Source organism: Enhydra lutris, unplaced genomic scaffold, assembly GCF_002288905.1.
Source record: "Enhydra lutris kenyoni isolate GAN:26980312 unplaced genomic scaffold, ASM228890v2 scaffoldscaffold13, whole genome shotgun sequence".
In the NCBI taxonomy this organism is placed as follows: Eukaryota; Metazoa; Chordata; class Mammalia; order Carnivora; family Mustelidae; genus Enhydra; species Enhydra lutris.
Window position 1 is genome coordinate 41795420 of NW_019154097.1, and position 23565 is coordinate 41818984.

At 47.8% G+C, this 23565-nt stretch overlaps 1 protein-coding gene across 1 annotated transcript in view; it reads left to right on the forward strand.

Moving 5' to 3' along the window:
• Nucleotides 1–23565, forward strand: part of LOC111146171 (calneuron 1) — a 468609-nt gene that overhangs the window by 86400 nt on the left and 358644 nt on the right. The window lies entirely within an intron of this gene.

The window sequence follows — 23565 nt, forward strand, 5'->3', positions numbered from 1 at the left end:
CCCTCCAGATGGCTACATCGGCTCCTGCCCCATCATTTTTCAGGAGTTCATGCTATTCTGCAAGTGGACACAAATTGGTATTTTTGACTTTGACTTTACTACTGAAAAATACTGCACATTTGGTAGCATTTTTCTTTTTAGAGAGAGAGAGCAGGTCCGGGGAGAGGGAGAGAGAGAAGGAGAGAATCCTAAGCAGTCTCCAGGGTGAGCACGGAGTCTGCCACAGGCTCAGTCTCACGACCCTGAGATCGTGACTTGAGCAGAAACCAAGAGTCAGACACTTAACTGAGTCACCCAGGCGCCCCTTGGAAGTATCTTTGAAGGGTAAGTTCTTAAAAGTGGAATGACCACGTCGACAATTCGAGTACCTTTCCTCAGGGTAGTTTCTGGCTGGGACGTGTGAAAGGGCTCATTGTGACGCATTCTCACCTGTCGGCATTGGTTGGTTTCTGAAATGTGGTAGCCCAGATACTGTCCCAGTGTTCTATCCCAGATTTCTGGGATCGTAAGCAAGCATGCACATTTTCCCCCTATACTTATTAGCCATTTGATTTTTTTTGTTTGTTTTTACAAATTGTGTATTGATATTTTATGTCCGTTTTTCTACCGGGGTGATCTTTTTTTTTTTTTTTTTTTTTTTTAATGACTTGTAGGCACACTCTGATAGAAAGAAGAGTACCTTTTGTTTATTACATGTTGCAACATTTTCCACGTTTGCTGTTTTGTATTATTTTTTAACTTCTTGCTCTGAAGTATATGTAATGACATGTTTTACTCTCCCCCTTTTTCTCAAGATTTATTTATTTGATAGAGAGCGTGCATGCGTGTACAAGTGAGGGAGGGGCAGAGGCAGAGAGAGAGAGAGAAACTCAGGCAGACTCCATGCTAAGCGGGGAGCCCGACATGGGCTTGATCCCAAGACCCCGAGATCATGGCCTGAGCCCAAACCAAGAGTCCGACCCTTAACTGACTGTGTCACCCAGGTCCCTCCTCCCTTTAAATATTTAAGTTTGGGGTCAAGCTTCAAAAACTCTTCCTCGTCCTCAAGATTACATATTTACTTCTAAATTTTAAATTTATCTTGTAAATTAAAAAACCCACTTTTTATTACTGTCCTGTGTTGTGCATAGCTTAAGAAGTTGAATAGCATTCAGCGGCTTCTCACAGAGTCCCTTGCCGTCCTGGGGAGGTGTGCCGTGGAGCAGAGGTCCAGGAAGCCTGCCGCGGGGTCAGGGTGGGGGGCAGTTCTGTGCCTGGGCGGGCCCCTATGTCCCTTGTTTGCAGTAAGCTTCTTACCTCTGCCCCTCAGGGTCTGCTGTGCCCTCCTACTCGTTTCTTTTTTAAAATTTTTTGTTAACATATAATGTATTATTAGCCCCAGGGGTACAGGTCTGTGAATCGTCAGTCTTACACAGTTCACAGCACTCACCATAGCACATACCCTCCCCCATGTCCATAACCCACCCCCCTCTCTGTACTCCCCTCCCCCCCAGCAACCCTCTGTTTGTTTTGTGAGATTAAGAGTCTCTTATGGTGTGTCTCCCTCCCGGTCCCATCTTGTTTCCTTTATTCTTTTCCTACCTCTCACTCATTTCCGCCGAGGTTGACCAGCCGGCTCTCTGTCTGCCCTGCCCCGGGCCCCCAGTGGTACCAGCCACTGCCAGCACGTGCCTCTCAGTGCTCCGCCCCGACCGGCTGCCCCCTTCCCTGTATGTGGACCCAGGCTGAGCGCAGAATTGTCCTAACCTTCATCTGCTGAGGCAGGAGCTCCCCCTCTGCTTTGTGACTTCTGCCTTTCCTCTCCCTCCCCACCCCTCCTCTTTGTCCTGGCGGCTTTCAGGCTCCCAGAGGACCGTCCCCCACCTGCCTCAGTCTGTCTGATCTGAGCAGCGTTTTGGAAAGGAGAGACCCTACACCAGCGAGACGGATTTGCCAGTTTTACCAGAAGTCTAATAAAATATGTATTTTTGTCATTAAAGTTTTAAGTCTGTCAAGTATTAATTTTGGCTGTGGTGTGACACAGGGATCTAACTTTATTATTATATTTTGCAAATGATTTTCAGGTTTTGCAATACTACTTGTGGAATAATCTACCCACAGGCTTAGAGACACTGATTTTGTTACCGACCAGTCGCCACACTCACTCGGGCTGAACTTCTCGTCTGTTAATGTGGCTTCTCTACTGCATTTCTTCTTTTTCCCGTGCTGCCCTGGCTTAATTATTAATAACTTGAAAAAAATCCACAAAAGGGCAAATTTTCCCTTCTTCTTTCTTATATTTTTAAGGTCCATTTTTTTTTTTTTTTAATGGGAAAAGAATTACAACCTTCCTGGTCCTGCCTATCCAGACATCCCAGCGCTTCCAACTTGTCAAAACCATTTCTTTTTAATGATGCCGTGTCATTTTTTTTCCTTTGACATTCTTGTCCTTCTGCAATTTTCTAAGCCAGAGGCATCTTTTCCAAAGTTATATTTCAGAAAGGTTATATTGCCAAGAAGAAAAAGAAAAATCAGGAATGGGGAGGTCTTGGCTCACTTGTAACCCTATTTTCTGTCCCCACATCTTCCATGTGGCTCCGTGCCATGTGTCCCCAGGAACCGTTGGTGGGTCCAAGCCGGGTCAGAAAGCGAAAAACAAAACAACACAGGCCTGACTCATCGGGACCAGAGTCTCCCTGCGTGTGAACGGACCTCACAGGCTGGAACGGCTGCCTTGGGGCAGGATGCGTCATCATCGTTGGTTTTGCTTCTTCCCTGTTCCCTCACTGCTGTCCTGGGCACGTCTCTTGGATCTTTCCTATGTCCATGGATCATCCCTTTTCTTCTTGAAAGTCTGGGCCTTGCTACGGCATCCAGATCTTTACAGGTCACCCCATCCTCTTACAAATATATATTCATATATGTATATTTATATTTATACATATTGTATATATTTTATATTTATATATAAATATATATATGTATATATAAAGCCACGTTTTTCCTCCTTTCACAAGCGTCTCCGGTTTTCCTCTCGGCCGCTTCTAAAACTTCACATCTTGCTGTTGTGTGTCTGTGCCGAAGTACCAGATGCACGAGAAGGCCCCATCGCCAGCCTGGCTTGCGATTACCCAAGGGACCATGTAAGGTGACACAGGGTGAAGTCACTGAGAGCCCCTGAGTCACACTCTGTGTCCTCCCCTCCCCTCCCTGCCCAGACCCTCCTTACCCCACTGATGCTCGTGAGCAGCCATACTGAGGCCACCGCTGTGGGTCCTCAACTCCTGACCGCCAGGAGCTGGGTGCTTTGCTTTCCACGGGCTGGGCTTTGTGCAAGGATTTTCCGGATAATCCCAGCTAAGGCTCATGACTGCTCCATGAGGCAAATACCTTCTGACTCCCATTTTATTGGTGGGAAAACTAAGACTTGGAAGGGATGTGTTGTCTAGGGTTTTGCAGCTAGAATGTGGAGGAGGCAGGCTCAGGGGTCTGTTCAGCAGGATCGCCCATCTGCTCTGCTGCCTTTCTTTTTTGGGTCTAGAGGGTCAGGAGAGACTTCCTCCCTGAGCAAGTAGAGCTGGACGCGGAAGAAGGGCCACCCTTAGCATCAAGGAATGATGACATGAAGGTGTGGTGTGTGGGGCACAATGGGGAGATGCCCACAGACCGGGGAGGGCAGGGAGGGCTGGCAGGGGCGCTCACAGAAGCGCCAGCCCCTTGATGGGCATCTGCTGCTTTCCTCGTGCTCCGGTCTGAACCCCCCACTCCCCGCAGCCTCGAAGCAGAAGCCCAGGCAAAGCTGCTCATTCCAGCTCAGAGCAGCTCCCCGGACCCGGTGAGTGAGGTCATTTCAGGGGAGAGCAGAGGGAAGATGATGAGATTAGGTTGGCTTTTGTACCTCTCTGGCATCGGATGGAGTGCGGGAAGCGGTCCAGGGTTGCTTTTCCGGCTGGCTGGGGGACAGAAGAGGACAGCACACAGTGGGGGACCTCGCACTCGTGTTTGTTTTGCCTCTCGGTGTCCTTCCCTGCCTGCCCCTTGCGATCTGTCCACGTCCCTCCGATGCCTTCAGCCAAGGGCTCCTGAAGGTCCTTCGCTGCCCCCATCACGGCGCCCACTCTGGTGCTCCTGGAGCTCCCCGCGAACGCTCCCCACCTCCACTGTTTTCTCTCGTCCCTTTTATGCTCCCACGTTACCTCGCCCTGGACCTTTTGCTTTGTCAGAGGAGAAGCCTCCATGCCTCAGTGCCTTGGACCGTTTGAGCCTCACTGTGGCCTCCAGACCGTTTACTTACATGCAGACTCGCGTGAATGTTTGGGGGACCAGACGTCCTGCCTCGTGCTGCGGCTCCAGAAAGATGAACCGAGCAGCCCGGGTCCACATTTCTGGGACGAGGAGAGCTTTTGGTTGTTGCTGTCCGTCTGTCCCGGGGACAGCCTCTGGAGAGGTTGTCTCTGGAGCCTGACCACTTGGGTTTGACCCCTACGCTACCGTTACTACTGTGCATTTTGAGCACTTATTTAATTCCTCGTCTGTAAACGGGGGTAAAATTAATTGGACCTCCCACGCTACCGCTGAGGTATTGCTCAACGTTGTTTGTAGAATTCCCTGCTCCTTGAAATAGGGTCATTGTTTTCATGCACCACGAATTCTGAGCAATCTTCCTTTGGTAGTTTCATGCCAGATGGACGTGGTCTCCAGAGAAACTTCTAGCATTACTGTGGCTCCATGAGAGGTCTTGCTCCCAGATTTGACTTTTCTGTTCCCGCTGGCCCTGGAGATATGTTGTGCTCCAGGTTTACTGTGGGAAGGTGGGAGCCCCAGGAGATCTGATTTCCGCTCTGTCGTTATGGTTTTCAGGAAGACAAGCTCTTTTGTATCATTCGTTCATGCACACATGCGTTCAATAAACATTTTTGAGTCCTCATATGCTGGGCTAAGGGCTTGATGCTGGGAGAGCTCGGTGTCCAAGGACTCCTAGTCTGCTTGTAGTCTGTTTTTAATGTTTCTGGAGCATAGAAAAGCTCCTCATTCTTCTAGCAGTTTCCTCTCCATCACGGCGTCTTTTGAAGGTTAGAGACTGACCAAGAGGCCTCCCAGATGTCTTCCTGGTAAACTCACCGTTTTAGCTTGTGCTTATTTTTGGGCTCTGCCTTTTGCTTCTGTCCGCAGGGACCCTCCTCTTGGCAGCCGATGTCCCCGTGGTGACCGCCGTCTCGCATTCTGTCTTCTGTCTAGCTGTTGGGGTGACCTTGTGTCCTGTTTTGACTGTCCCAGTGCTGTGCCCTGTCTGGGGAGCGGCATTCTGCAGAGCACCAGTGTCTGGCCTGCAGGTGAGAAGTCTGCCCAGTGTCACCGTCCCCATGCCACCTGGACCAAGCTCCACGAGGTGGCTTGCTCGTGGAAGTCACTCTAATCTGCCTGAGTTGTGCATAGTTCTCAGGTGCATGGACCAGATTTTACTTAATCTGTGAGACTCCTATCCTGGTAGTTTGTCCCTCTTTTGAGGACATACCGGTGACTTCTGCTCTAATACCATCTGGATCCCAGCATAGAGATGCCCTAAGTCCCAACCATGCAAACAACTGAACGGCCGAACTGACCTCCCCCGTGGCTAGATCAGCTTCAGCTTTCCCCCGGGTGCCCTTAGATTTATGGAGAAATAGAAGATATCGCAGGGAAAAAATGAAGTCCTTGTCCTCAGCGCTGTGTCTTATTTCCAAATATTCTCATGCTGTCAACTCTGAAATCATAGGTGAATTTCAGACTACTTTCCATCTGAATGATGGATTGAATGAATCTCATTTGCATGCTTTTCATTTTATGTAAATTGGTCCAAACGAGGCTAACTCTCCAGAGGTGCAGTACTTTTCTCTAGGAATCTCTTACAGTCGTCTCTTCCAGCCGATATAGGGCCGGTTCAAGCTTCAGCAAATACCAAAAAGCAAGAGACTTTCAGACTCTGCTTGATTTTGTCCCTCTTCATCCGTATTTGCCCTCAACTGAACTGTATCCCCTCCAGAATTCCCCTGTTGAAGCCCGCACCCCCACCATGTTGGGATCTGGAGGTGGGGCCTTAGGAAGAGAATCCGGTTTAGTGGAGATCCTGGGGTAGAGGCTTTGTCACGGGGTTAATGCCCTGATCAGAAGAGACACTGGAGAGCTCGCTGCCTCCTCTCCTTTCTCGCAGTGTGAGGCTGTGGAGAGCAGCTGTCTGCAGCTGGGGAGAGAGCGCCCACCGGAAACCGGCCACGCCGGCACTCTGGTCTTGGACTTCGAGTTTCTGTAACTGAGAAAACAAATCTGTCTGCTGTTGATTCAGCCGCCCAGTCTATGAGCAGCCTGACAGCCAGCGAGGGATTCAAGGTGTCATCCCGGAGAACCCCGCACGGTCAAGGTTGGGTACCGTGTGCCGTGACTTCCCACAGACCCACTGTCTTTGGGAGGCCACAAGAGCCCCTCCTGTGCGGGAGGGAGTCTGGGTGTGTGAGCAGCCAGCAGACCAGACACGTCTGGAAGAGTTAGCGAGAAAACCTTACGGGAGGATCTCAAAGGCAGAGCCATAAAAATTTATTAAAATTAAACCCTCTCATATTCAGCTTATTAGTTAAAAATGCCTGAAAGAGGAACCTGGAAAAAGTGGCTGAACTTTTTGTCTAATTGCTTTCAGAAAGGACAACTCAAAATCCTCTGCCAAAAGTCATCTCTGTTGGCAGGTGGAGCTTGAGCGTTCCGAGGATGCCGGCATGGACTTCCTTCCAGCAGGCGGGTTCATCTAATGACCCGCGTGTCCTCGGTCCTTGGAGAATCTCAGGGAGACAGTTCCACTCAACATCCAAGTTGGTGGAAGCGACGTCCATCTGTCTGGTCAGCACTGCTGGGTACCACTGGACCTTCGTGTCTGCCGGCCAGGGTGCGTCTTCCACGGCCTGTGGTTGCAGACACAACTGTGCTTGTGCGTGATGGCTGCAGCCACCTGATCCCTGGCCTCGAAGCAGCCTTTGTCTGCCTTCAGCTCCCGGTGGTCCTACCCCCCTGCCCCCCACGTGGAGGAAACGGAGGCTCTTCCGTTTGTAAAATCGTGTTAGTTTCTTCCTAGTTGTAAAAATGAGGTAGATCCGTGATACTGAGTGTGGAAGGTTCAAACAAATAATACAATTACAGTGACTCGTCGCTCAGCAATAACGAGCATTTACATCTCGCTTGATGTCCTGCCAATCACTTTTTAAAAAAAAGATTTTATTTATTTATTTGACAGAAAGAGATCGCAAGGAGGCAGAGAGGCAGGCAGAGAGAGAGGAGGAAGCAGGCTCCCCGCTGAGCAGAGAACCTGAAGTGGGGCTTGATCCCAGGACTCTGGGATCATGACCTGAGCTGAAGGCAGAGGCCCCAACCCACTGAGCCACCAGGCGCCCCCCCAGTCACTTCTCTATGGCTGCACATATGAACGTGCATACGTCACGATCCGTATGAATGCGTACCAACATCCTATAAATATGGATGTGACTAGTAATTATATTTATATCGTTGTGATTATGCTCTCCATATAATTTTATGGTCTGATCTTATAAAAGCAGACAGGAATAGGATAATAAAAAAACAATGTAACTGGGTACAAGTAAAAGGTTAGTGTCCCCATCAGTCAAACCCGCCATGTCTGAGGCCACTACTTTGAGCCATTTGTAATTGTTCATGCCCTCGGTGGGAAATCGCTCTGGATGAAATGCTTCTGCATTTTTTGGATCCCCACTTGAACTGGAACCTTCCCATCCTCTCGCATGAAGGGCCTGGGGACCCCACTGCCCTACAGCCCTCCCTGGCCTGATCCTGCAGTATCTGCTGGTCCCATTTGTATGTTTAAATCTGCGAATTGAACAGCTTCATCGCTTGAACTCATACATGTAAATCTTTATTTTCCTTATTAACTTTAACGAGGACCCTTGGCCCTCCTCCTGGGAGAGATGAGGACCTCCGCACCCCTCGCTTCTTTCTCCCCTCCCCACCCATTGTGTCCTTAGACGATCACGGTGTCGAACACGTATGCTCGGTTCTCCTTCTGGAGTTGGAAGGTCCGGGATTCGGCTGTCGGTTGCAGACTGGAGAAGAGCATGATTAGTGTTTAGGATACGATGATGATGATCATACTAATCCGCGCAGAAACGACTCTTGGGCCGCTTTTTAAAAAAACCCTCGCAATCGAAGGGAGAGGGGAGTGAGGGGGTCCCCACTGGAGAGAGCAGTGGGAGAAAAGCCCCTGCCTTTCCTCCCTGCCCTGGGCGTTCTGGATCTGGTTTGCCCCCACAGTGGCCTTCCTGTGGGATTTCACCCACGGGCTGGAACCCGTTCTCTCACCTCTCGGACTGCTTGTAAGTTTTGCCGACATAGTTCGTTAAGAGATTCTGTTAGGAGTGTCTGTGAGTCGCACACTTTCTATGTGCTTTTCTTGACTGGATGTTGCCTGGGCAAAAATTCATGTTTCCCACGAGACTTAAGCTCCTGGCTCCGTTGTCCTGGTTTCCGATGATGCTGAACTGTGTCTCGTGCCTGTATCGTCGTCATTCATCAGGAAGTCGTCTGTTCTTTGCTCAAAAGCTTTAAAATGCTTTCTCTATCTATCCTTGTGTTCCGAAACTTTATGAGGTTTTGGGCTATTTATGAGGTTTGAGCTACCTGACGGGTCTTTTCAGTCTGAAGGTTTGTATCATCAGAAATGTCCTCCTCATTTCCTTTCCTTCAAGTTTTCTGGTCTCTCATCTTGAACTGCTTAGTGGGTGGGTGTGGCCGTTCTGCGTTCATCCTTACTGTTCATTAATGACATTTTCTGTTTTTCGATATTCTGTGTGGTGTCCGTAATTTTCTCCTCTAGTTCTATTGACTTTTTTTTTTCCCCTAATCAGAATTTTTACTTCCCCAGGTTCCTAATCTCAGATTCTTCATTTTTTGGAAGCAGCTTCTCGGGTCTTTCTCAGATGCGATGCTAAAATTCTTCCAAGGTGCCTTCTCTTTCCGGAGTCATCCTTCTTATTTCTGGGGTCACCTTTGCTGCCCTGCTCCTGGGGATGCTGATCAGACATCTTCAAGGGCCGGGCAACCCTTGTTTGGCATGGCAGACGTTTCTGAATGGAAGTGCCCATTGGAGTCAGGCTTCCTCTCAATGACACAGGCAGGCAGAGTTCAGGGACCCTGAGGGGGCCCAGCCGGGAGGTCGTTGGCTTCGCACAGGATAGCAATCAAACACAAGCCAGGAAGTGAGAGCAGAGTTTACTGACCGGCGTGAATGAAAGAGCACAGCAGACGGAGTCTCCCTGTCACTTGGGGTTGGGGGTTTATATTGGAAAAGGCTCCAAACTATGTGCTCCTTCGGAACCCAGGGGAGGGTCTGATCCAAGGTGAGGGTCAGGTGAGTAAGAGTTGTCATTCCGTTCATCACCAAAGGCAGGTGTTTTGACACCAGTGGCGACCGAGCTTTGTTCAAAGCTCATGCCCCAGAGCTCGGAGTCTGGTTCTTCTTAGCCGTTTCCGGGTGTATGGGTGCCTGGAATGAAACTCACAGAATGATTCGATTTTTTGCCTCCCTCTTGGGGCAGGAACATGACTTCTTTGGTTTACTCAAAAGCAAGGTGAAACACAGAACACGAGTAAATGGGGCTTAGCAGAGAAATGGCAGAGAGAGACTATGTCTTTCTAAAATGGAGTCCCTTCGGGTTCCCCATCTCGTCATTACAGCTGCAGACCTTTACAGGGGTGGGGTGTGGATTCAGTTTAGCAGTCACCACGGGAAAGCTCGAACAGGTTGTCCCCATGCAAATATCAGAGGAAGAGGGCCTTACCCTGGGGTACCTGGCAAGCCCCCAGGAAGTTCACTGTTATAAGAGGACGTTTTCCTTGGGCAGGGAGACCCACTCAGCTCTTCCAAGTAAAGGGTTTCAATCAGTTCACCTTGGTTCCACCCTGTGTCCATTCAAGCTCTTAGTACCTGCCACCTTGAGATGCTTTTGGTTTTCGACCGAGCCCCTCTCTACCTCTGCCTTCCCCTTATCATGTTTTCAGCTCAGATTTGCTCTGCTCAACCTTGTCCATCAAGTTGGGCAAAATCATTCAGCCAATTTTTTTGGACTAAGGATGATGGTCCCTTTCCTCTATGTTCTGTGCTTTGCTGACTATATTCCATTTGGTTCTTCTGTACCAGGGTTTTAATAGGATTTGAGGAGAGAGAAGTATGTCCCACTTTATTACTCGAAATGCTTTTTATTTATTTATTTATTTATTTGAAATGCTTTTTAGAGTTAAAACACCATATTGTAAAGATTTCTAATGTCACTGAAATTTTAGTAGGCATCATTGATATGCAGTATACTCTGATAGGAATCTGTGCTGCTTATCAGTTTCTATACTTTTAGATTTTTCTTATTTTTTTCTTTTTTTCTTTTCTTTGTTTGTCCAGTTTAAATACGGTGTAATGTGTGCCTGGGTGGCTCAGTCATTAAGCGTCTGCCTTTGGCTCAGGTCATGATCCTGGGGTCCTGGGATCAAGCCCCACATTGGGCTCCCTGCTCAGCAGGTAGCCTGCTTCTCCCTCTCCCAGTCCCCCTGCTTGTGTTCCCTCTTTCGCTGTCTCTCTGTCGAGTAAATAAATAAGAATCTCTGAAAACAAAAGAAATATAATGAAATATAACAAAAAATATAATGTAATGCAATTTTTTGGTGCTCGAATCTTTGACCGTATCTCAGGATCAGTTTCAAACAATAGAGTGGCTGGATCAAAGGCTGAGAACTAGCCTTTGGACTCTTGATACATAATCGCTGAATTGTTTTCTGCGGTGGCTACAAAGTACCCAGCTTATTATATTCTCACCAATACATTAAAAAGAAAATAGGGCCGCGGTGGTTGCTCGCTGGGTTAGGTGTTCAGCTCCTGATTCTGGCTCAGGTTATCATCTCCGGGTCCCGGGACTGAGCCCTGTGTCAGGCTCCACACTCAGCGCTGGGTCTGCTTGAGAGTCTCCCTCCCCCTCTGCCCCTCGTCCTGCTTTTGCACACTCTCCAAGTAAACAGACACAGAAATAGATACTTTAAAACAACACCACACACGGACAAAACCCTTCTAAAGTGAAAACACAGATAGCATAAGAATTGTGTTTCTTTGGTTACTTATGAGATCAGCTGTGGTTTCCGTGTATTTTATTAGTTCTTTGTCTTTCCAGTTTTGTGACTTACCTATTCGTGTCCTTTTTGTGCTCCCCGTTTGCCTCTTAGTTTTGTTTATGCTGTTTATGATGTTCAGAAGTTTATATTTTTATACGGGCAAGGTTCTCAGTCTTTTCCTTTGTGATTTCTGTAGTTACACTTCCAACTTTGAATGCCCTTTGACCATGAAAGATGGATTACAAATTTATATGTATTTCATTTTAGGTTTTGATCACTGATTTTTCTTCTTGGTCTTCTTTTAAATAGTCTCTTAGTTTGTTCATGTCTTACTGTGTTAAGTAGACTCCCAAGGATAGTGTTACTTAATAGAGCTGAGGGCGCTTTGTCTTTTTCCTCATTTTAATGGCAATATCTCTGCAGTGGTTTTCAAAGTAGGGTGTGTATGGTATTCCTTTGGATATAGAAAGAAAAGAGAAGGAAGAAATTATACCTCACTGAAGTCCTCTGTAGAGAGAGACCCTGACACCCTCAACTGGTCATCTGCCTGCTGGTCTGATGTGATAAGGGTGATGTGTTCAGGGCAGATGGATGTCCTGCACATGGGGGCATTGACCTTGTTCCCCCTGACTTCCTCACGCCCTTGTTTCCAGTGACTTGTGACGTAAGTACCTGGTTAGGTGAATTTATAAATTATATTAATAAGTTTTAATTCGACTAACACCCCAGAAGGGCAAGATGTGTGCCGAAGCTCCAGCTTTTGGATCATGCTGATCACGCAGGCCCGAGTGGACCACAAGACAATGGCTGAGATGGCATTTTCTGAGGTCCTCAAAGGAGACCTTTCATCAGCACTTTATGGATTAAAACACCAACGAGCGCATCAGATCGGACAAAAGTTGGCTGAAGCTACTGAAAAAACGTGAACGAAACTACTTAAAAGGTTGAACTGTAGTCAGTCTCATGAATAATAACACCTGACCTAACTCTTTGAAACAAAATGGAAAATGGCTACAGATGGCTTTTGTACCACAGGAACGCCTGGGTCTTATTTCAGGGGCGAAGGTCTTAAAAGAGTTGTCGGACACACACAGAGTCACCCACTCTCCGTCATAAACAGGCAAATGATCCACGTTTGCTGATCTTTTCTGAGATGGCAAGATGTTGTCTGCTACACACACTTAAAGATGACACTTTAACAAAGGTTTGAGGAAATGACTTCTTTTCAAAGGAAACTCATGCTATGGAAAGAGCATTTTGAAAATCATGGTTTTGGAAATGTTTCAACCATGATGTGATTTTGTTGCCAAAAAAAAAAAAAAAAAAAAAGATGAGTGTGTGCTATCTATAAACTCAAATCGGCAAAGTTGAAAAATCTGGAAACAGAATTTTGTTCAGCACTTAAAGATCTTCCAAATGCAGTGATCAAGTGTTTTTTAGACCCATTTGTTAAAAATATAAAAAGGGACTGCTTGCAGTTTGCAAAAATCATCCATTGACATTAGGGAAGATGAAACGTTACTAGCCAAAATATCGGCAAAAATCTTGGTTCGCTTGTAGGATGGGATTGCTTGTAGGATGTGAATATTATGATTGAGTAAATACCGCCAATGACATTTTTCTGCAGTTTGGATCTGTGTCTCTTTCTGAGGCATATTTTTGGTTACGGCAGATGTTAAAAGCAAGTATAGAAATACACCCAACCTAAAACCAGATATTTAAATCATTGCCTAACAAAGTGTTATGTTGAGATTTTCAATAAGCATGAATGATATTAAATCACATTGCTTTCAATAAAGAAAATCTAATTTCTGGGTTTTGAGAGAAAATAACTTATTTAGGCCATGTTTTAAATTTATTAGTCTAGAGTTAGCTGCACGTAGAAGTCTCATATTTCCAAATGTTTCCTGTTCATGCTTTCTCTTATTTGTTTTAATAAACTTTTTGGAGTTTGTCTAGTTCATTGCTTGTGTTTCAATAACCAGCTCTCGTGTCTGTTTTCTAATTCACCTCTCTCATTATTATTGTTTTCTTAATTTATTTTGTTGTCGGGGTTTTTCTAAGAAGTTGGCATGTAAGAGTCATTTCATGTTTGTTCTTTCTCTTTGGAATAATGAAAGCAAATGCCTCACCTTTTATCTGAATATTTCTTTGCTGGATACCTCATATACTTTTTTTGTATGAGTTATTTCCATTTTTGTTTTTTGAAGGTAGACCTGTAATTTTAATTTAAAAACATTGATCTGGGAAGTATTTCAGGGAGTTTATTAACACATTCAGTTTTAATATGTTCTAGGGATTGAATGTATAGTGCGGTGACTGTGGTGAGTAATAATGCATTTTGGGGTTCAGGTGGCATAGTTGGTTGAATGTCCTGCTCTTGATCTCAGCTAAGGTCATGGTCTCTGGGTTGTGAGTTTGACCCCGCTTTGGGCTCCCTGCTCAGTGTGGAGTCTCCTTGGGATTCTCTTTCTCCCCCGTCCCTCCCCCCCGCTCTCTCTCTCTCTCTCTCTCAAATAAATAAATAAATAAATCTTTAAAAAATATTGCAATTGTGTACTTGAGATTTGCTAAGAGAGAAGATCTTAACTGTTCTCACTACAAAAAGGAAATGGTAATTATGTGGCACAGCCGAGGTGTGAGCTAGCACTGGGGTGATAATGGTTTTGTGGATATGTAAGTGCCTCAGATCGACACATTGTACACCTTAAACTCACACGGCGTTGTGTGTCGAGCATCTCTCAAGAAAGTTGGACCAGGTGTCACATTTAGCTATTAAAATATTGATTTTTATTCTTGTTTCTATTTATAATTCAGCTGTGCCGGATCTGCTTCTGAGTACCTCTGCGGAAGTTTGCTTTGCAGTCTTCTATTTGATAAATTTTGGTAAATGTTCATGGGAATCTGGGAAGTGTTCTCAGGGGGGATGGACATGCACGTGCACACACACGCACATGCTCACTCAGGAAGTCAGTCTTCACAGGAAAATGTTTACGTTACTCACATCCTCTTTATTTTTTTGTCCAGGTAATTTGTCAAAGGCTTAGAGGGTGTACTTAACGTCTTCACCAAATTTTTTTTAACGAGTTTTTCTTTATATTTAAATTATTTTTACTTTCTAATATATGATGCATAGAAGTTTGTGACTGACATTACTTTGAATTTTACCCGTTTTAAACATGAAATGACTTTTTATACTTTCAATGCTTTTTTGTTTTGAATTGTTTTGAAGTTGGAACTTTCTGTTCTTTTACATTTGCTTTCAAATCATTTCCCATAATTTTAAAAAAAGGTTTCATTTATTTATTTGAGAGAGTGAGCGAGAAAGAGCATGAGCTGGCAGAGGGAGAGGGAGAAGCAGGCTCCCCACTGAGCAGGGAGCCAGGTGCAGGGCTCCATCCTGGGACCCAGGGATCATAAGCAGAGTCAAAGGCAGACGCTCAACCGACCGAGCCACCCAGGCGCCCTTACTTATTTTACTTTAAATGGTCTTTTAGAGGCAGCAGGTGACAAAAATTGTGTCATTATTGTGGCTGCCTCTTGTTTTCAAGGAAGCTGAGTCTCATTTTGTCATTTTGTGAGTCACCTGTATTTTCTGCCTCGATGCTCAGAGCACTTTTCCTCTTCTTTGAGGTTCAGAACGTCACCAGGATATCTAGTTTTGTGAGCGTGGTCGCTAAGCTGATGGGGATTGTTCTCCTGTTGTAACACAGAGCGCCGGATAAAACGGAGCGAAAGTCTCCAAGCGCACCTGCCAGACATCAGCTTGCTCCCTCTGTCCCCTGCCCCTTCCCCGCTCTGCCCCACGTCGCAGGCGCTGTTCCCTGCAAACTGCTCGTCTGGACTTCCTGGCCAAAGGGAGGCACCCCCGGGAGATGAGAAAGTGGCTTAAGACAGAGGCTCAGGCACTTTCTCCACCTCCAAGCCCCTTTGACAGATGTCTGCAGCAGAGCTCTTTCCCTTTCTGTACTGGTTCCTGCCCTGGACCTTGACAGAGCAGAGCCCGCCCTTCCATGGCCCCCGTTCCTGCCGAGCAGCCTCTCCCAGGGTTCTTGCCCCTTCAAGAGCTACCCCCCCACACACTGGTAAGATCATTTTTATTTCCTCTTATTTTAATTCAGTGAATTATCATATAGTGTATTATTAGTTTCAGAGGTAGAGGTCAGTGATTCATCAGTTGCATGGAACACCCCGTGCCCATTCTGTCAGGCACCCCCCCAATGCCTGTCACCCAGTGACCCCATCCCCCACCCAGCTCCCCTCCAGCAACCGTCGGTTTGTTTCCTATAGGTAAGAATCTCTTATGGTTTGTTTCCTTCTCTGATTTCTTAGATTTTATTTTATTTTTTTTACTATGTTATGTTAGTCACCACACGGTACATGATTAGTTTTTGATGTAGTGTTCCGTGATTCATTATTTGCACGTAACACCCGGTGCTCCCTGCAATACATGTCCTCCTTAATACCCACCACTGGGCTCACCCATCCCCCTCTCCCCTCCCCTCTGTAACCCTCAGTTTGTTTCCCAGAGTCCATAGTCTCTCATGGTTCGTCTCCCCTTCTGATTCCCCCCTTTATTTCCCCCTTCCTTCTCCTAATGTCCTCCAGGCTATTCCTTATGTTCTACAAGGAAGTGAAACCATATGATAATTGTCTTTCTCTGCTTGACTTATTTCACTCAGCATAATCCCCTCCAGTCCCGTCCATGTGAGTGCAAATGGTAGGTGTTCATCCTTTCTGATGGCCGAGTAATATTCCACTGTATATATGGACCACATCATCCTTATCCATTCGTCTGGTGAAGGGCATCTCAACTCCTTCCATAATTTGGCTTTTGTGGACATTGCCGCTCTGAATGTTGGGATATGAGTGAAGCTACAACTAAAAAAAGAATTGGGGAATTTAATTTCAAGCTTTTGAGATTTAATTTGAGGAAACTGTTTAGAAGATGCTCAGAGATAAAAATATGAAAACTAAAAAAAAGAAGAATTTAAGAAATGCAGAAGATACAATAATGTAACTGTTAGGATTTAGTTTGAAGACCAGTAACTGCTCTGGGTATGTTAAAAAGGAAGGAATTGAATACAGGGGATTTGCTGTTTTCAACTTGTCTGAGGGCTGACGGACTGGATTTTAGGTGGGTGTCTGGAATGACTCCCAGAATAACTCAGAATCGAACTTCTAGGAGATTTACTGCCACTAAGACTGCTATTGGAATAGCTTTCCTGTTCCTAAAACTTCCTCTTGCCCTCCCCTAAAGCTGGAGAGTGGACCCTTGAAGCTGTGATCCAAGGACATAGGAGCCATTGCGACTCCTGCCATCATCTCCATGACCTCTTTGTCACGACAGGAAGCTGGAGAGTGGACAGTGGAATATTGCTGCAAGAAAATGTCATGTTTCTGTTGCCTTTTCTTTCCTGTAGAAACAACCAGAAGTGGTCAGGAAGAAGGTTTTCATCCCGTGTCATGCTGGAGCCAACCCATACCAGCTTGTGAAAGGCATTTGTTAAATTTTCAGGCATTTCATGAGCCTGTTATTACATGTAGCCATTCTTAAGTGAATGATAAATGAAACGTAAACTTGCATTCTTAAATGAAGGATCCACTGACAGTTAATTATATTTAAAAAAACAAAGGTAATAAATACCAAAAACCCATCACTTCCTAATTATGTGACTCCATTGTCTATGATTTGTGGTTAACTTGGTGACATCTGTGGAAACGGTGTCTGTGGAAATATGTGGAAATACTGGGAGTGGTGTGCTGGTGTACCATGGCACATCTCTTTCCAAGCCCACGTTCAGTGACCTCATGTTGACAGCAGGGAGCTGGCTATTTGTTGTAGGAGTATATACACCATGGAAATGGGAAAATACTGTAAATCAAGACTTCAGAATTTTTATTTTAATTCCAGTCTACTCAACACACTCCATGAGTGTAGGCTGCACTTAGCTCCTTGCTTCTAGAGAACTGAATATGGTGAAAGTGATGACTTGTGATTTCCAAGACCAAGTCGTCAAATATCCCTCCTGCCTCTTGGATCACTCATCGGTGGGGAGCCAGCTACCCTGTCCTAAGCGCACTTGAGCAGCCCTATGGCAGGGACCACAAGGATGTGATAACTTCCGTGAAGAGCTGTTGGAACCATCTGGGAAGTGGATTCTCCAGACCATGTGACGCCTTCTGACGGTGGTAGCACCGGTGAGTGTCTTGACTGCAAACTCAGGAGATCTGAGCCGGAACCACCCAGCCACATGACTCTTGATTCCTGACCCACGGAATGTGTGAGATAGTACCTACGTCCTGTTCCAAGCCACTGACTTCAGGAGTAATTTGTTTTGTAGCCATTGAAAACGAATTCCGCCACTTTGGAGAGCAGTTTGGCGAAACTGTGTAATATTTTATTGAGGTATATAGGCTGGAGACATGCCTACGAATATACACAAAGAGACACACACGACAATATTCTTTGTAGCACACTTTTTGAAAAAGATTTATTTACGGGATACCTGGGTGGCTCAGTCGGTGAAGCATCTGCCTTCAGCACAGTTCATGATCCCGGGGTCCAGGGATCGAGTCCCCCGGGGGGGGGGGGGTCCCTGCTCAGTGGGGAGCCTGCTTCTCCCTCTCCCTATGCTGCTCCCTCTGCTTGTGCTGTCTTGCTCTCTCTCAGATAAATAAATAAACTCTTTTTAAAAAACTTTTGAAAAAGGACTTACTTATTTTTTTTAGAGGGGGAGAGACTCTCACGCAGACTCTGAGCCTCACCTGGGGCTTGAGCTCAGCATCTTGAGATCAGGACCTGAGCTGAGACCAAGAGGTGCCACCCTTAACCAACTGTGCCACCCTGGGGCCCCGCATGCTTTTTTTTTTTTTTTTAAGCATTATTTATTTAAATCTCTAGACGGAATGTGGGACTTGAACTTGACCCCGAGATCAAGTGTCACAGCTCTTCTGACCCAGCCTACTGGGCACACCCGTTACAGCCTAGTTTTATGTCCCCTAGATAATGAATAAATAAATTGTAATATATTTATACAGTGGAAAACTATGGAGCCCTTAAAAATAAATGAGGTGTATGCATATGGATTTGGATAAATCCCTAAAATTTCACACAGAGTGAAGTGTGCAAGTTGTAACAGCATATGTGTGATGTGATATTATTTATGTACATTTAAAGATATACCCAGCACTATTCTAATACATTCAATACAGTTACCCCCCAATGTAGGAACATTTAAAACAAGAATGGGGAGGGTGCATTTCACATTGGAGGAATATCAATGTCCTGTATTATTTCTGTTAAAGAAAAATTTGCACCAAATAAGGTAAAATATTAGCATGTATTTGATCCGAGTGGGGGGGTCCGTGCATGCATTCTGGTATTTGCTGAGTTTTCTGTTTGCTGGAAGCACGCCCATTGCCATGAGTGTAGGTGTCCGTTCTGGTATTTTGGAGGTTCCTTCTTTGCTTTGCAAGGTCTCAGCATCCCGCCTTGTCATCTTGATGTGGTGCCTCCTTGCCTTCCTGTGGTGGTTCCTAGTGGATCTCCATTCTCGTGTCACGGACACACCCTGCCTTCTTGTTTGCAAGGACACGAGCAGGAACCTGCATCGTCTTCCTGCCTGTATCGTCACCACTGTCGACGGCCTGTTCTTTGCTCTTGCAAATGCTTCCTCCTCAAATGTTGGGGAACTTTCTGCAGACCGCCACGCTGGTGTGTTCTGCTTACTCACTCCTGCCTGGTTTGAGCTGGTGCCCGTTGGCCTGCCCCTGCAGGAGCTTCACAAGGGAGCACCGTCGTCATTCAAGAGCTTGGGCAAATGCCTGGCGGGTGTCTGGTGAGCGTTCCTGCGCGGCATCTTTGCTGGGGGAAGATGGGCCCTTCTTGTCTCCCCATAACTTCACTCTTGGACTACGAGGAGGAGGCGCACATTTCTGGGGGATTTGAGATACTCTGTAGTTCTTCCTTAATGGAAAGTAAGACCTGAAAAACCAGAGTGCACGGAGGTCTTTGCTTCTAGGGTCCTTCTCACCCATACTGGTGCCTCCGGGAATTTCCCGTCTCAGGTGATCCCTGAGTGCCTGGAGGAAGGGGTACTAAGGACAGTGGGGATTTGAACCTGCTGCTTTTCAAAAGCGCTTCCCACAGAGTCTGACGGGGATAGCCTGAGGTTGTGGTTGGCCATTCAGATAGAAAAGAAAGAGGGTAGATAAAAAATCTTCCCCGTTTACCACCTGACTTTGTTATTTGGTCTCTCAGTTCAAAACGTGGGTGGCCGCTGGTTGTCATTCTGATCCTAACTGGGCTGACTTTCTGGAAACTTATGCCACACCATGGCCTTGGTGCTATGGGGAGTATCGTTGCTTTTGTGTGCCTTCACAGGTATTTTTAGGGGAATTTGGCAAAGGCCCTGTTGGGGCTGGCTCGGTTCTCTTTGATGCAAGTTCGATGTTGCCCCTCTTTCTCATGCCTGGTGATGAGAGGACGGGAACCTCCGTGAAGTCTGCAGTAGATTCTAGGCACGGTCTGGGTTCCTGCAGAGCAGAAAAACTTCTACCAAGGTCTTGTACCTCTTTTCCAAAGTCCATCAAAAACTTATAAAAAACCTTAAGTTATTTGAAAAAGCTTCAGACACAAGTTAATGCATTTCTCTAGATTTTATTACCCCCTCTCAGCGGTCAATGACCAGAAACGTACACGGCCTAAATGAAGGACTTGGGAGCAGCGCGTCTCAAACTGTTTGTGGGGAAGGATTAGTTGAAGCCTGAAGTCAGCTGGTCACACGCTTGGGCGTTGGGACAACGCTATAAACTGCCATAAAACTTTCTATGCTTTCTTTCAAATCCTGTCCTTATCTCACTGCAGACCAGCCGGAAGCAGGTTCCCTGGCCCTGGTCCACGGACCACACTTGGAGGAACATTGTTTAGAGGCTCAGCAGAAGGACATTTTGGGTCGGTATCTGTCCAGAATAATAGTGTCAGCCTGCAGCAGTGCGCCCGAGTCCTAGCTCCTGTAGACAAAAGAAAAAGGAAGGTGTATTAGTCTGGGTTCTCCAGAGAAAGTAACCACTAAGATGTGAAGAGAGAGACTTATTGTAAGGGATTGGCTCCCACCATTGGGGAGGCTGAGAGGTCCCAGGACCTGCGGCTGGAAGCCGGGGACCCGCGAGAGCCAAGGGCGCGAGCTCTAGGCAGAGTTTGAGTCCGAAGGCGGGAGAAGATGGGGTCCCAGCCTAGCGGTCAGGCCAGAGGAGGAATTCTCCCTTGGCTTCTTTGTTCTCTTCTGGCCTCCCCTGGCCCAGATGGGACCCACCCACCGTAGGGGAGCATTGGCTTTCCTCCGGATTCTGATTCGAATGTTACATGTTTAAGTAAATATGGGGGCGCCGGGTGGCCCAGTGGAGCAGACAGGAAATGAAGTGTCAGGAGGGCCATTGGGACAACGATGAGTGGCTTCTTCTGTTTATGACTCTGCCGGGGACCCGTTCCCTGACCCTAAGAACGGGAGCTGCCCCTTTCGTTATTTATTTGTTTATTTGTGTATTATCTTGAATGTAACTTCTGGTATAGTCAGTCTATGGTGTTTTTTGGTTTCCGGTGTCCGAGATTCAACAACTGTCCACGGCCCTTGGTGCTCACCACGATAAGGTGCTCCTGGGGCGTCAGGTGGCTCAGCGGGTTCCGTTTCGGCTCAGCCGTCATCTCAGGATTGAGCCCCACATCGGGCTCAGTGTGGAACCTGCTTTAAGATTCTCTCCTCTCCCTCTGCCCCTTCCAGGCCCCCACCGGACCCAGGCTCGCTTGCTCTCTCTCTCAAAAAAAAAATTAAATTAAAAATAAAAAGGTACACATGCTCTCAATCCCCTTCACCTGTTTCACACACCCCCTCCTGCCCTCCCCACCGCACCTTTCTGTTTCAGACTCTTGATACGTGGTCTTTGAGGAAACCGTGAAGCGGCCTCCCTGGTGTCCGGGAACACACTCCTCTTCAGTTCTGGTGCCTTCCGTGCAAAGAGCTCCTTCCTTCGGAGGGAGCGAGCTGCCTGCGGACAGCATGTGGCCCTGGGACCCCTGGGCTCCGCTGCTCAGACACCAGCTCCCTCCGCACCGTGGTGCCCTGTGCCTTCTGCCAGGTCCTTCCTGACCTCCTCTTAATGACCCAGTGTGTTCTGGGACACCTGGGGGGCTCAGTCGATCACATATCTGACTTTGGCTCAGGTTATAATCCGGGAGTCCTGGGATCGAGCCCCAGGCCAGGCTCTGCACCGAGGGGGGTCTGCTTGTCTGTCTCCCTCTGTCCTCTGCCCCTATATGCCCCCTCAAGCTCTCTGTCAAATAAATAAATAAAATTCTTTTTTTAACTTTTTTTTTAAAAGATTTTATTTATTTGAGAGAGAGAGAAAGTGAGAGATCACAGAGCGAGAGGGAGAACCAGACTCCCCGCTGAGCAGAGAGCCCGATGCGGGGCTCGATCCCAGGACCCTGAGACCATGACCTGAGCCGAAGGCAGAGGCTTCACCCACTGAGCCATCCAGGCGCCCTAGTTCTCCCCTTTCTTGAACGAGACTTCATTTGTCCATACATGTGGCTCTCTTGCACACTTCCTTTCCCACTAGACAGGGGCGTTTTGGTGCAGACTGAATGCACTGATTTGGTCTGCAGCCTTTTCCAGAAGCAGATTATGCGGCTGTGTCTAGGGGGACTCAGTGGCGGCCAGTTTTCTCTGCAGAGTCCTGGACATTTACTCCGTGACTGAACTGGGCTGTGGCTTGGATATGTTCCATCGAGTATAACCTTGTTACCGTGGCCGTAAAAATTCATGGGGCGCCTTGGGAGCATCAGACCCCCAGGTGAGAGGTCAGCAATGGAAAGGCGGTTGTGAAACGGGAGGAGAAACTGGCATGAAGAGCGGCGACCAGGATGGGGACACTCTCTGCCCGTGGGCTGACCTCCCGGGGGGGCGGGGGGGCGGGGGGGCTTCTCCCCAGGTGGTGAAAGGAGTGTCTTCCCGGTTTATACGACTGAAACAGTGTTTAAAAGAACAGCCGATGAGGCCAACAGGGTCCTGTGGCCGGTGCTGGGAGGGAAGCCCAAGCCGCACAGGAAGGCTCCCGCCGTGTTCTGAGCAAACACAGCACAGGCCCCCAGATTAGGACCGGCCCTGGGGAGGGGAGGCCGTCCTGACTCATACACCCGAGTCTCACTTGGAAACACGTTTGTCCTGAAATGAAGTCGGCGAAAAGACGAGATGGTAATTGAACTGTTTGTCCGGAGACAGATTCTTGTGTTCTCTTTGACGTGTAAAGATGGATGCAGCTGGGAGGGGGGTCCAACGTAATGAGCCCAAGACATTCCTCGTGTCACGGATCGGCGCCGTCGTGCTGCGTAACGGACACCCCGGGTTTGTGACGGGCCCGTCGATGTCCGTCTCGTTCCCCGCGGAGGGGCAAGCGCAGTTTGGAGCCCGACGGCTGGCTCTTGCCTCCGCCACGTGTCTGTTTTACTTTTGGGGCCCAGATCCTTCGTGAGAGACGTCCCAGTTCTGATGAGTGGACAGCACCTTTGACAGAGACGTCAGGAAGTGTGGCCTATTTTTTAGGAAGGTAATAAATTCACTTTAGACATCTCGAGATTGAAATGAGAGTGTAACATCCGGGGGAAACGTCGGAGCGTGGCTGAGGCTGCTCGGGAGGCTGGTGCTCCGGAACCAGGTCCTCCACGACGGGTTCGTGTTCCGGATCAGGCCCCGCACGTTGAGGAGCCTCGCGGGTCAGCGGCTCCCAGCCCAAGTAGGGACATGCCGGTGTGTGACTCGGTTAGAGGGAGAGAGGCCGGGCGGGTCCTGCAGGCCTTGTCATGCGGTGCTGTCCCAGGGAAAGAAGGCAGAGCCTCCCCCTGCCGCCCCACCCCCTTGGTGCCTGTTGACTCCAACATCCCAGGATTAGGACAGTTGCTGTCATGAGGGTGGTTGGAGGGACAGCGAGGGGTGCGTGTCCTGAACGGTCGTCCTTGGGGACCGGCTGTCTTCCCATGGTTTACACCTTGTCACTCGGCCGTGCCCCGAGGGGGCCTTCAGCTCCCCCAACTCTCCCTACGGATGCAAACTTGAGTAAGAAACAGTGCTCTGCAGGTGACTTCTGTCGGGGAATGAGCATGGGGGAGAGCGCTCAGGGCTCATTCTCTCCCACAGAACCCTGGCAGGGAGGCCCTCACCTCTGCTTGAATGTCCCGGGTAATGAATGTCCCATACCTCCTGCCTATGCCCTCAATCCACGCAAAGCTTGGTCCGTCCGCTTAGCCCCCTTGGTAGACAGGGAAGCGGAACACGTTTGCTGACGTGCCCAGCAGCTCATGGGCTGCCAGGAGAGTCGTGGGCTCTCTGCTCAGAAGCAGCCCAGCTCTCTAACCGCCCCGTCTTGGGTCTTCTGCACTCGCTC